Below are 15,577 nucleotides of genomic sequence, written 5' to 3'. Positions count from 1 at the left end.
AAGTTTAAAGCCGGATTTGGATACAAAAAGATTTCCCAAGCTTTAAACATCTCAAGGAGCACTGTGCAAGCGATCATATTGAAATGGAAGGAGTATCAGACCACTGCAAATCTACCAAGACCCGGCCGTCCCTCTAAACTTTCAGCTCAAACAAGGAGAAGACTGATCAGAGATGCAGCCAAGAGGCCCATGATCACTCTGAATGAACTGCAGAGATCTACAGCTGAGGTGGGAGAATCTGTCCATAGGACACAATCAGTCGTACACTGCACAAATCTGGCCTTTATGGAAGAGTGGCAAGAAGAAAGCCATTTCTCAAAGATATCTATAAAAAGTCACCTGGGAGACACACCAAACATGTGGAAGAAGGTGCTCTGGTCAGATGAAACCAAAATCGAACTTTTTGGCCACAATGCAAAACGTTATGTTTGGCGTAAAAGCAACACAGCTCATCACCCTGAACACACCATCCCCACTGTCAAACATGGTGGTGGCAGCATCATGGTTTGGGCCTGCTTTTCTTCAGCAGGGACAGGAAAGATGGTTAAAATTGATGGGAAGATGGATGGAGCCTGAGACTGGGACGGAGATTTATCTTCCAACAAGACAATGATCCAAAACATAAAGCAAAATCTACAATGGAATGGTTCACAAATAATCGTATCCAGGTGTTAGAATGGCCAAGTCAAAGTCCAGACCTGAATCCCATCGAGAATCTGTGGAAAGAGCTGAAAACTGCTGTTCACAAACGCTCTCCATCCAACCTCACTGAGCTCGAGCTGTTTTGCAAGGAAGAATGGGCAAAAATTTCTGTCTCTCGATGTGCAAAACTGATAGAGACATACCCCAAGCGACTTGCAGCTGTAATCGCAGCAAAAGGTGGCGCTACAAAGTATTAACGCAAGGGGGCTGAATAATATTGCACGCCCCACTTTTCAGTTTTTTATTTCTAAAAAAAGTTTAAAATATCCAATAAATTTTGTTCCACTTCACGATTGTGTCCCACTTGTTGTTGATTCTTCACAAAAAATTACAATTTCATATCGTTATGTTTGAAGCCTGAAATGTGGCAAAAGGTTGAAAAGTTCAAGGGGGCTGAATACTTTTGCAAGGCACTGTATATCAGTTTCATTCTATATATATCGTTTTTCATTCCATACATATCAGTTTTCATTCCATATATATATATCATTTTCATTCCATATATATATATATCATTTTCATTCCGTATATATCAAGTTTCATTCCGTATATATCAGTTTTCATTCTATATATATCAAGTTTCATTCCATACATATCAAGTTTCATTCCATATATATCAAATTTCATTCCATATATATCAAGTTTCATTCCATATATATCATTTTCATTTCATATATATCAGTTTCATTCTATATATATCATTTTTCATTCCATACATATCAGTTTTCATTTCATACATATATCATTTTCGTTATATACTGTATATATCATTTTCATTTCGTATATATCAGTTTTATTCCATATACAGTGTATCACAAAAGTGAGTACACCCCTCACATTTCTGCAGATATTTAAGTATATCTTTTCATGGGACAACACTGACAAAATGACACTTTGACACAATGAAAAGTAGTCTGTGTGCAGCTTATATAACAGTGTAAATTTATTCTTGCCTCAAAATAACTCAATATACAGCCATTAATGTCTAAACCACTGGCAACAAAAGTGAGTACACCCCTTAGTGAAAGTTCCTGAAGTGTCAATATTTTGTGTGGCCACCATTATTTCCCAGAACTGCCTTAACTCTCCTGGGCATGGAGTTTACCAGAGCTTCACAGGTTGCCACTGGAATGCTTTTCCACTCCTCCATGACGACATCACGGAGCTGGCGGATATTCGAGACTTTGCGCTCCTCCACCTTCCGCTTGAGGATGCCCCAAAGATGTTCTATTGGGTTTAGGTCTGGAGACATGCTTGGCCAGTCCATCACCTTTACCCTCAGCCTCTTCAATAAAGCAGTGGTCGTCTTAGAGGTGTGTTTGGGGTCATTATCATGCTGGAACACTGCCCTGCGACCCAGTTTCCGGAGGGAGGGGATCATGCTCTGCTTCAGTATTTCACAGTACATATTGGAGTTCATGTGTCCCTCAATGAAATGTAACTCCCCAACACCTGCTGCACTCATGCAGCCCCAGACCATGGCATTCCCACCACCATGCTTGACTGTAGGCATGACACACTTATCTTTGTACTCCTCACCTGATTGCCGCCACACATGCTTGAGACCATCTGAACCAAACAAATTAATCTTGGTCTCATCAGACCATAGGACATGGTTCCAGTAATCCATGTCCTTTGTTGACATGTCTTCAGCAAACTGTTTGCGGGCTTTTTTGTGTAGAGACTTCAGAAGAGGCTTCCTTCTGGGGTGACAGCCATGCAGACCAATTTGATGTAGTGTGCGGCGTATGGTCTGAGCACTGACAGGCTGACCCCCCACCTTTTCAATCTCTGCAGCAACGCTGACAGCACTCCTGCGCCTATCTTTCAAAGACAGCAGTTGGATGTGACGCTGAGCACGTGCACTCAGCTTCTTTGGACGACCAACGCGAGGTCTGTTCTGAGTGGACCCTGCTCTTTTAAAACGCTGGATGATCTTGGCCACTGTGCTGCAGCTCAGTTTCAGGGTGTTGGCAATCTTCTTGTAGCCTTGGCCATCTTCATGTAGTGCAACAATTCGTCTTTTAAGATCCTCAGAGAGTTCTTTGCCATGAGGTGCCATGTTGGAACTTTCAGTGACCAGTATGAGAGAGTGTGAGAGCTGTACTACTAAATTGAACACACCTGCTCCCTATGCACACCTGAGACCTAGTAACACTAACAAATCACATGACATTTTGGAGGGAAAATGACAAGCAGTGCTCAATTTGGACATTTAGGGGTGTAGTCTCTTAGGGGTGTACTCACTTTTGTTGCCGGTGGTTTAGACATTAATGGCTGTATATTGAGTTATTTTGAGGGAAGAATAAATTTACACTGTTATATAAGCTGCACACAGACTACTTTTCATTGTGTCAAAGTGTCATTTTGTCAGTGTTGTCCCATGAAAAGATATACTTAAATATCTGCAGAAATGTGAAGGGTGTACTCACTTTTGTGATACACTGTATATCTCCTATTTGGCTTTCCATATCATATATTATAATAAAATTATTTATTTCCATTGACTAGTCCTACAGCTACGCTATTTAATAGATAATTAAATAATTATATTTCACATGTGAATCAAATGACTTTTAATCAGTTGTTCATCCCATTGTTCCGCTGTGTTCCTGCGCGGTATCTGAAACACCACCCCGAAGGCCAATGCCAATTAAAACAAGACAATCACAATATAACAAAAGAGCATTTTCAATACTTCATTCTGCGATCAGTAATTGCTTTTTAACAATTTACCCGCTTCTATAACTTTAGCTGAGTGCGGTTCCATTACAGACACCAGATAAGAGTGTGTTTCATCTAATAACCTGAAAACTCTACAGAGACAGACGTGACTCTCCATTCTCCATTCCTAATAACATATTCTCTCTTTCTCTGTTTATAACTGTCGTTCTCTAATTTTGTTTTAGATTTAAAAAGCTTTATTGGCATGACCTATGTTGCCAAAGCAGTACATTTTGCATCATACAGTTCTTACAGTTCTGCATGCAAATCAATAACAATTAAGAAACAAGCATTAATGAAACAAGTAAATCACATAATAATAATAATAATAATAACAATAACAATAATAATAATAGTAATAATAACAATAACAATAATAATAATAATAATAATAACAACAATAATAGTAATAATAATAACAATAACAATAATAATAATAATAGTAATAATAACAATAATAATAATAATAATAATAATAATAATAATAAAAATGCAGTGTTCCTTACATTTACTTTGACTTTTATTTGATTGCAGACAGTTTGAACCCGATATATTTCATGTTTATCTGCTCAACTTCATTTCATTTATTAATAAACATCCATTCCTGCATTCCAGACCTGCAACACATTCCAAAAAAAAGTTGGGACAGCTGCAATTTAAATGTTTAAAAACAATGAACCTCAAAGAAAGATTGGAAGGGATTTGCATATTTCTCTCTCTACAGTGCATAATATCATTAAACCATTCAAGGAATCAGGAGGAATTGTGGTGCGTAAAGGCCAAGGGCGCAAGCTTAAGATGAACACCCGTGGTCAGATGAATCAGCATACCGGGTCTGGAATAAAAATGGACAAGCAACATGTCCAAAAACCAGGGTCTGTCATGGTATGGGGCTGTATATACAGAAGCAGTCCCATTTTAAAGAATTGTATTGTAGGTCATGTGGGAAATGTGTATTAAATTATTGCCCAAGTAAAAGTGTTTTTTTTTTTTTTTTTTAGCTCTGATAGAAGACAAATTAATTCATAATACACAAGTACATAATAGCAGTCCTGTCCCCCAAGGTGTGTGTGTGCGCATCAATGACTGTTTTATTGAGTAAAGCATTTCATTTCCACGCTCTCAACTGGATTGGTACCACACTGCTCATGTTCATTTACCCCCCGCAGTTCAAATTTCCCTCTTTTTTATTTTGGTAATGGTGCACCAAGTGCGATGTGATCCACAAATGATTAAAGCAATCTTTTGTATTGTTTGCTGTGGACACCAAACAAGACGATAAACAAATACAACATGCTTTTATGGCACAAAAGGGACAGGACGGCTTTAAGCATGGATAACCACAACCAGTGCTAGACTTATCGGTAACTACTGTACAGTGTATTGTTCCTTAGCTAAAGTATAAAAACATCACATGAAATATAGATGACTATCATTAAATAACGTTTAGAGGTTTGGCCGGGAGGATATACGCATTTAGAGAGCACTGTTGCATTTTTAGAGCACAAGGGATCCATTGTGGCCATTCCTTATCAACAAACGAGTCTGTCTGGCAAATGACTTTTTTCCATCCCCTACCTCAAGGGCACACACATTTGGTATTGTTTTACTAGATTATGATGTCCATGAGGCTGATGGGATGATCTGTACATTTCAAATACACACAACAGTCTAAAACAATACACAAAATTTGAGCTTCGTCCAGAGTGGTGCGGTAAGACATCATTAAAGTGCGACTATGAGACGAATCTGCATTTGTGTGAAATAACCGTCTAATTTACTCTGAAAGTTCCACATGTACTGTATCTGTATTTAGCTGAATTTTTCTTCTGTTTCACTTTTAAACTTGTGTTACAGCTCTGGGTTCTAAAAAATTAAACAGGGCTACTTCCCTGTAGTGTGGATTTAACCAGCAATCTTCTGATTAGTAGTCCAGATTACTAGTCATCAACCCTAAAATATCATTTGCATCCTGTAGGACTTGTTTAACTATGGACAGTGAAGTGTTGTGTGTTTCTTTTAGATAAAAATTGACCTGCCTATATACCTACCTACCTACATATCTACTAACCTACCTATATATCTACCTACTTACCTACCTACATACCTACCTATCTACTAACCTACCTACCTATATAGCTACCTACATATCTACTAACCTACCTATTTATCTACCTACTTACCTACCTATCTACTAACCTACCTACCTATATAGCTTCCTACATATCTACTTACCTACCTACATAACTACCTATATACTAACCTACCTACCTATATAGCTACCTACATACATATCTACTGACCTACCTATATACCTACCTACCTATCTACTTACGTACTTACATATATACCCACCTACCTACCTACATATCTACTTACCTACCTATATTTTACCTACCTATTTACTTACTACATATACACCCACCTACCTACCTACCTACATATCTACCTATATACCTACCTACCGGCCTATTTATTTACTAACCTACATACTTACCTACCTATATACCTACCTATCTACTTACCTACATACCTATATACCTACCTACCTACACATCTACTTACCTACCTAAATACATACCTACTTATCTACTAACCTACCTATATAACTACCTACAGGGGTTGGACAAAATAACTGAAACACCTGTCATTTTAGTGTGGGAGGTTTCATGGCTAAATTGGACCAGTCTGGTGGCCAATCTTCATTAATTGCACATTGCACCAGTAAGAGCAGAGTGTGAAGGTTCAATTAGCAGGGTAAGAGCACAGTTTTGCTCAAAATATTGCAATGCACACAACATTATGGGTGACATACCAGAGTTCAAAAGAGGACAAATTGTTGGTGCACGTCTTGCTGGCACATCTGTGACCAAGACAGCAAGTCTTTGTGATGTATCAAGAGCCACGGTATCCAGGGTAATGTCAGCATACCACCAAGAAGGACAAACCACATCCAACAGGATTAACTGTGGACGCAAGAGGAAGCTGTCTGAAAGGGATGTTCGGGTGCTAACCCGGATTGTATCCAAAAAACATAAAACCACGGCTGCCCAAATCACGACAGAATTAAATGTGCACCTCAACTCTCCTGTTTCCACCAGAACTGTCCGTCGGGAGCTCCACAGGGTCAATATACACGGCCGGGCTGCTATAGCCAAACCTTTGGTCACTCGTGCCAATGCCAAACGTCGGTTTCAATGGTGCAAGGAGCGCAAATCTTGGGCTGTGGACAATGTGAAACATGTATTGTTCTCTGATGAGTCCACCTTTACTGTTTTTCCCACATCCGGGAGAGTTACGGTGTGGAGAAGCCCCAAAGAAGCGTACCACCCAGACTGTTGCATGCCCAGAGTGAAGCATGGGGGTGGATCAGTGATGGTTTGGGCTGCCATATCATGGCATTCCCTTGGCCCAATACTTGTGCTAGATGGGCGCGTCACTGCCAAGGACTACCGAACCATTCTGGAGGACCATGTGCATCCAATGGCGGTGCCGTGTATCAGGATGACAATGCACCAATACACACAGCAAGACTGGTGAAAGATTGGTTTGATGAACATGAAAGTGAAGTTGAACATCTCCCATGGCCTGCACAGTCACCAGATCTAAATATTATTGAGCCACTTTGGGGTGTTTTGGAGAAGCGAGTCAGGAAACGTTTTCCTCCACCAGCATCACGTAGTGACCTGGCCACTATCCTGCAAGAAGAATGGCTTAAAATCCCTCTGACCACTGTGCAGGACTTGTATATGTCATTTCCAAGACGAATTGACGCTGTATTGGCCGCAAAAGGAGGCCCTACACCATACTAATAAATTATTGTGGTCTAAAACCAGGTGTTTCAGTTATTTTGTCCAACCCCTGTATATATCTATCTAAAAAAAATAAGAACACAGGGCTACTTTTCTGTAGTGTGGATTTAACCAGCAACCTTCTGATTAGTAGTCCAGATTACTAGTCATCAACACTAAAATATCATTTGCATCCTGTAGGACTTGTTTAACTATGGACAGTGACAAAGATTCTTCATGTCTGGCCACAGAGACAGGACATGACCTGCATGGCACTCGTGAACAGATGTAAATTTTAAAGTTTATATGGCTTTACACCCGGCACTTGTGTACTTTAGGCTAATTAATGCATCTCTGCCTTGCAAGACTGGTTTTTGGACACTGGTAACATGTTTAGAAACCATTGGAACCAAAATCTTAGCACATGCCCTAGTTTAGTAAATACAGATGAAAACACAGGGCTGCAAATCCACCGTAATAACACAATAGAGCAGGTCTGACTAATTAGGCTCCTTCTTGGTTGAGTAAGCGAGCTCATTAGTCAAGTCAGGTGGTGTCTGGGTTGGAACAAATACCTGGACTCACTTCAGTGCATATAGCAGACTTGTTTCCTCAGGGTGTAGACATTAGCAAACACTGCTTGCAGTGGTTGACGCTTCTCCATGTACAAACCTCAGTTCTGAATAAAAAAGGCTGGGGCTGCCGTCTAGCGGGTGTAATTGGCTAATGCCTGCAGCAGACAAAACTGGCTTCCAGTCTGCCGGGCGGGAAGGACGGGACTAAGGGGGTGGTGCTATTTTGTATATATACAACGATCAGCCATAACATTAAAACCACCTCCTTGTTTCCACACTCACTGTCCATTTGATCAGCTCAACTTACCATATAGAAGCACTTTGTAGTTCTACAATTACTGACTGTAGTCCATCTGTTTCTCTGCATGCTTTGTTAGCCCCCTTTCATGCTGTTCTTCAATGGTCAGGACTCTCCCAGGACCACCACAGAGTAGGTATTATTTGGGTGGTGGATCATTCTCAGCAGTGGATCAGACACAGCAGCGCTGCTGGAGTTTTTAAACACCTCACTGTCACTGCTGGACTGAGAATAGTCCACCAACCAAAAACATCCAGCCAACAGCGCCCCGTGGGCAGCGTCCTTTGACCACTGATGAAGGTCTAGAAGATGACCAACTCAAACAGCAGCAATAGATGAGCGATCGTCTCTGACTTTACATCTACAAGGTGGACCAACTAGGTACGAGTGTCTAATAGAGTGGACAGTGAGTGGACACTGTATTTAAAAACTCCAGCAGCTGAGAATGACCCACCACCTGACCATTAAAGAACAGGGTCAAAAGGGGCTAACAAAGCATGCAGAGAAACAGACGTACTACAGTCAGTAATTGTAGAACTACAAAGTGCTTCTATATGGTAATTGGTTTTAATGTTAAGGTTGATCGGTGCATATAGGGATTGGTTCCAATATTACCTTCCAATGGTAGATCTTTCTCTGACCATAAGGAAATTAAAAACGTACCTCAAAACTGTGACTATAACGCATCATCTTTTGCGAATAAATACCCTAAACGAAGAATAAGACAGGAAGTGAGCTGGCATTTGCATACCCACTTCCTGTGAAACGCAGCAATCAGATTACAATCTGCCTTAATGAAGATGCCTTTGCTTATTATCAGGATACAATCTGGAAGCAAGACACAAAACTCAACTTCACCGCCGCCGTCTGTCACAGCCTCAATTCTCATCATCAATCTGCTACTGTGCATCATTTCATCCATCCATTCATCTTTTGTTTTTCATCCTGGTACTTTAACCAGCTTTAATGCCAGACTGCATGAACGTCTATATTCGTCTGAAGGAGGTTCCAGCATTATGGATGTGACATTTGATCCGTCATCGATTCCTGACGTGTCCCGCCGCCTACACATCCTCGGCATTAATGGAACAGTTTATATATTTATTATGAAATCTCTCAGGGAGAACATGGACAATGTAGCGTGACTAGCATGAAGTCTGTTTATTTCCTGTTAGCGCCTGCTAAGCATCTAGACGTGTGATCTCCTCACATGTTCCAGTACTTTCTATCAATTTGTACTTAGTGTTATTTATATTTAGTTTATTTTACATATATTTAGTTGTTTGATTTTTCAATTCTATTCCTAGTGACAGCTTAATCGGTGTAGCATCATCGCTAACTTGCCAAAAATGAAAGTTAGCAATGTTTACAGTCTAGCAAAAGGTTGAGTAGCTTAAACGTTCCCCAAATTCACCAGTGTTTCATTAGCAACTACAAGCAAGGCATTTATAAACACTGACACGGCAAATTTTCCTCATTTGGTTTAGCTTGGCTGAGCTAACTTACTCTACAGCGCTTTGTCAGAAGTATGTGGACACTAACATGCTAACACGACTAGCTAATGTTGTTAATTGTATTTAAACAAAAGTTGCCTCATAGCTTCAGACTTATTTTCTATTAAAAACAAGACGATAAACAATAAAATCATCATAAACTTAATAAACATTTTTTCCTGTAGCTAGCTAGCATGACTGGCTATCATCGCTAAGTGTATATAAACAACAGTTAAATAAGCACATTACTTATAAACACTGCCGGACAAATTTTACTCATTTGGTCGAGCTTTGTTTGGCTTTATTTACACGTATAACGTTACTCATTGATTATATTCTGCCTTGTCCTGTAGCCAACTTGCCTAACTAGCTGGCTAACATGACTGACTAATGTTGCTAAGTGTATTTAAACAAAAGTTGCCTCATAGCTTCAGACTTATTTTCTATTAACATTAAAATCCTTTAAGTGATCAAAAAACAAGATAATAAACAATAAAATCCTCATCAACTTTACTGTGCCTTTTCATTTTTCCTGTAGCTAGCTAGCATGACTGGCTAACATCGCTAAGTGTATATAAACAACAGTTAAATAAGCACATTACTTATAAACACTACGTGACTAATTTTTACTCATTTGGTTGAACTTTGTTTGGCTTTATTTACATGTATAACGTTACTCATTGATTATATTCTGCATTTTCCTGTAGCCAACTTGCCTAGCTAGGTAGCTAACATGACTAGCTAATGTTGCTAATTGTATTTAAACAAAAGTTGCCTCATAGCTTCAGACTTATTTTCTATTAACATTAAGATTCTTTTAGTGATCAAATAAACAATAAAACAATAAAATCATCATAAACTTAACAAACATTTTTTCCTGTAGCTAGCTAGCATGACTGGCTAACATCGCTAAGTATATATAAACAACAGTTAAATAAGCACATTACTTATAAACGCTACGTGACAAATTTTACTATTTGGTCAAGCTTTGTTTAGCTTTATTTACATGTACTGTTTAACGTTACTCATTGCTTTTATTCTACATTTTCCTGTAGCCAACTTGCCTAGCTAGCTAGCTAACATGACTAGCTAATGTTGCTAAGTGTATTTAAACATGCCTCATACCTTCTGACTTATTTTCTATAAACAATAAAAATCTCATAAACTTCACTGTGTCTTTTTATTTTTCCTGTAGCTAGCTAGCATGACTGACTAATGACTGACTAACGTTGCTATGTGTATTTAAACAAGTACAAAATTAAATAAGTACATTACTTATAAACACTACATGACAAATTGTACTAATTTGGTCAAGCTTTGTTTGGCTTTATTTACATAAATAATGTTACTCAACTTGTTGTCAACTTGCCTTGCTAGCTAGCCCGACTGGCTATTGTTACCAACAGCATTAAACAACAGTTAAACAATCTAAAATACTATATAGAACAAACAATATAAAATACAATTAATATAATAACACACTGTACAAAAGTGATAGAAAGCACTGCAATGTAAGGACATCAGATGTCTAGCAGGCGCTAGTCAGAAGTAAACAAAGTTCAGAAAGCGGACATACGTCGCGCTACATTGTACGAGAAGTTCATTAAAGGCCGATCGGGTGAAATGACAGAGTGGCGCTGTATATGTATACAGGCTTCTGTAATTAGCTAATGGTCTATGGCTTCAGTTAATGACTTCCTGTTAGTCATTTTATCAGAATGGTGTTAAAGTTAAGTACCGTACATCAGCATGGGGGCAAGAAGCTTGCTGATGAATTACCGAACTTCATAATCACACTCACTCTCATGCAATTAATGATTTTAATCAATCTGAACAGTAGCATTTATCATTACTTTTAAAATAATTTCACCCTGCACCGCTGGCACCAGCAGGATGTGGTAATATTTCCACCTAGTGAACTTACTGTGTTGGGTTTTAAGCATATCCAGTGTCCAAAAACAATCGAGTTCAAACATTTTACCAAGAATTGCTGTGTAGTTTTCTGTACACATTTTTTTTTAACAAATCTCTGTCTATTCCTGATATAACAAATGCATTTTATTTACCCCAAATGGCCCAAAGACTGTGGATGACTGACTAGATTGACAAACTGACCAGATTCCTTGAATCGTTCAATAATATTATGCACTGTAGAAGGAGAAATTTGCAAATCTCTTCCAATCTTCCTTTGAAAAACATTGTTTTCAAACATTTGAATCATTTTCCCACTGATAAGCTGGGATAGGCTCCAGAACACCCCCTGTGACCCTAATTGGATAAGCGGTTAAGAAAGTGAATGAGTGACTGAGTGATGTAAGAAATATATTTTATACACACCAAATGTCCCAAAGTTTGTGGACAACCCAATCAATTTTAAATAACAAACCTGAACACCTGAACTTAATAATTAGGAGGGGTGTCTACATACTTTTAGCTATATAGTGTAAACTGTGACCTTTACTGGAGGAGTCCATGGCCTATAGAATGGTGGGAAGAGAGTGGTGAGGAGGAGGGGGTTACAGGTGTTGCTTGGAAAGGGAATCCCCTTCCATAAACACATTGTATCGAATCTCAGCTCTGCCTGCCGTCTGGGCTGAGCGACCACATGCACAACGATCGGCCTGTTGTTCAGACAGAGGTGGGATTAAGCCGGATGGGGAGTCTCTCTCATAACTGATGCAAATACGACCCCTGCTGGCTGATTGATGGCGCCTGCACAGAGATGAGAATAGAGAGCTCTCAGGGTGTGTCTCTCCGTACACAGTGCTGAGCTGCACTGCACTCGTCAAAGTGTGGGTGATAAGACGCATACGGCATGTTGCCCACGTGTCGGAGGGGGCGTGGGTTAGCTTTGTTCTCCTCGATCAGAGCAGGGATCGGCATTGGTGGAGAGGAAGCATGGCGCAATCGGGCAATTGGACGCACTAAAAGGGAGAAAAAAACACATCGGGCACTTGCACTGGGGTTCTTGCACTTGCGCTGGAGCGGCTCCTTTAATGAGACGAACTGTTTGATATGATGTACTATAAGCGACTTAGGAAGTACAAACAACACTTAACGTGAACAAAGCTTAACGTGACTTACTATAGTAAAAAAACAAGCTCACGTTCAGGCGTCCACATACTTCTGACAACGCGGCGTAGAGTAAAATAGAGGAAAAGACAGAAAGAGGAGGAAAGTGAGGGAGGCGGCAGAAGGGCCGAGGTGCCGTGTGCTGAGCGCAAAAGCGAAATGTCATGAAATGTCTCTGTATTTGCAGGCTAATTAGAGGCCAATTGGAATTCAAATGTCTACCTCCGTTCCTGATGGAGATAATAACGCCGGGCCACGGATCCCACATGCGCTCACAATTAGGGGAGCCGGTCTGTTTGGGCTTACTGGAAAGGGCGCAAGTTATGGCACATCCAGAGCTCATTTACATCTTTGACTTAATAGGTTCCTCAGCTAATAAAAATGTTTAGTAAATATCGGCGTCTCGGCCGCTCAGGTGGCGCAGCGGTAAAAACACACGCTGGAACACCAGAGCTGGGGTCTCGAATACATCGTATCGAGTCTCGGCTCTGCCTGCCGGCTGGGCTGGGCGGCCACATGAACGACGATTGGCCTGTTGTTCACATAGGGGTGGGATATTGAAAGCCGGATAGGGACTCTCTCATGACTAATGCAATTACGACCTCTGCTGGCTGATTGATGGCGCCTGCACAGAGACGGGAAAAGAGTGCTGTCAGGGTGTGTCTCTCCGTACACAGTGCTGATCCGCATTGCACTCGTCGAAGTGTAGGTGACAAAATGTATACGGCTGCTGCCCACGTGTCGGAGGGGGCGCGGGTTAGCTTCGTTCTCCTCAATTAGAGCGGGGATCAACATTGGTGGAGAGGAAGCGCAATCGGACAGTTGGACATTATATATATATATATATATACAGTATATACAGTGTATCACAAAAGTGAGTACACCCCTCACATTTCTGCAGATATTTAAGTATATCTTTTCATGGGACAACACTGACAAAATGACACTTTGACACAATGAAAAGTAGTCTGTGTGCAGCTTATATAACAGTGTAAATTTATTCTTCCCTCAAAATAACTCAATATACAGCCATTAATGTCTAAACCACCGGCAACAAAAGTGAGTACATCCCTTAGTGAAAGTTCCTGAAGTGTCAATATTTTGTGTGGCCACCATTATTTCCCAGAACTGCCTTAACTCTCCTGGGCATGGAGTTTACCAGAGCTTCACAGGTTGCCACTGGAATGCTTTTCCACTCCTCCATGACGACATCACGGAGCTGGCGGATATTCGAGACTTTGCACTCCTCCACCTTCCGCTTGAGGATGCCCCAAAGATGTTCGATTGGGTTTAGGTCTGGAGACATGCTTGGCCAGTCCATCACCTTTACCCTCAGCCTCTTCAATAAAGCAGTGGTCGTCTTAGAGGTGTGTTTGGGGTCATTATCATGCTGGAACACTGCCCTGCGACCCAGTTTCCAGAGGGAGGGGATCATGCTCTGCTCAGTATTTCACAGTACATATTGGAGTTCATGTGTCCCTCAATGAAATGTAACTCCCCAACACCTGCTGCACTCATGCAGCCCCAGACCATGGCATTCCCACCACCATGCTTGACTGTAGGCATGACACACTTATCTTTGTACTCCTCACCTGATTGCCGCCACACATGCTTGAGACCATCTGAACCAAACAAATGAATCTTGGTCTCATCAGACCATAGGACATGGTTCCAGTATTCCATGTCCTTTGTTGACATGTCTTCAGCAAACTGTTTGCGGGCTTTCTTGTGTAGAGACTTCAGAAGAGGCTTCCTTCTGGGGTGACAGCCATGCAGACCAATTTGATGTAGTGTGCGGCGTATGGTCTGAGCACTGACAGGCTGACCCCCCACCTTTTCAATCTCTGCAGCAATGCTGACAGCACTCCTGCGCCTATCTTTCAAAGACAGCAGTTGGATGTGACGCTGAGCACGTGCACTCAGCTTCTTTGGACGACCAACGCGAGGTCTGTTCTGAGTGGACCCTGCTCTTTTAAAACGCTGGATGATCTTGGCCACTGTGCTGCAGCTCAGTTTCAGGGTGTTGGCAATCTTCTTGTAGCCTTGGCCATCTTCATGTAGCGCAACAATTCGTCTTTTAAGATCCTCAGAGAGTTCTTTGCCATGAGGTGCCATGTTGGAACTTTCAGTGACCAGTATGAGAGAGTGTGAGAGCTGTACTACTAAATTGAACACACCTGCTCCCTATGCACACCTGAGACCTAGTAACACTAACAAATCACATGACATTTTGGAGGGAAAATGACAAGCAGTGCTCAATTTGGACATTTAGGGGTGTAGTCTCTTAGGGGTGTACTCACTTTTGTTGCCGGTGGTTTAGACATTAATGGCTGTATATTGAGTTATTTTGAGGGAAGAATAAATTTACACTGTTATATAAGCTGCACACAGACTACTTTTCATTGTGTCAAAGTGTCATTTTGTCAGTGTTGTCCCATAAAAAGATATACTTAAATATCTGCAGAAATGTGAGGGGTGTACTCACTTTTGTGATACACTGTATATATATATATATATATATATATATAATGGCTTTTTTATTTGATATTAATTGCGCAGGTTACAGGGGGTCTGTCTAAACCTAGTGAGCTTCCTTAGTGGTGGAGGGAGATGTTAACTGGCATGCTAGTTTGGAGGTTTGGCATGTTCTCTCTGTGTCTGTGTGGGCTATTGTGGCTGCCTTTAAATAAAAAAAAGGCTGACAGTATTGAACCTAGGTTTCCAGGACTTCTTTTAGTTGCACTATCAAGGGGAACAACATAGGAGGTGGACTGGTGCTCCTGTCATATGTCTAGTGTTTAGCAGATGCTTTTATCCAAAGTGGCTTACTGTGACAGTATACTGTCTAAGCAACCTGTCTACCTACCTAACTAACTGATCCATCCATCCGTCTGTCCATCCACATAACTGACCCATCTATCT

Source organism: Trichomycterus rosablanca, chromosome 25 (genome assembly GCF_030014385.1).
Source record: "Trichomycterus rosablanca isolate fTriRos1 chromosome 25, fTriRos1.hap1, whole genome shotgun sequence".
NCBI lineage: Eukaryota > Metazoa > Chordata > Actinopteri > Siluriformes > Trichomycteridae > Trichomycterus > Trichomycterus rosablanca.
This window is presented reverse-complemented; position numbering follows the sequence as displayed.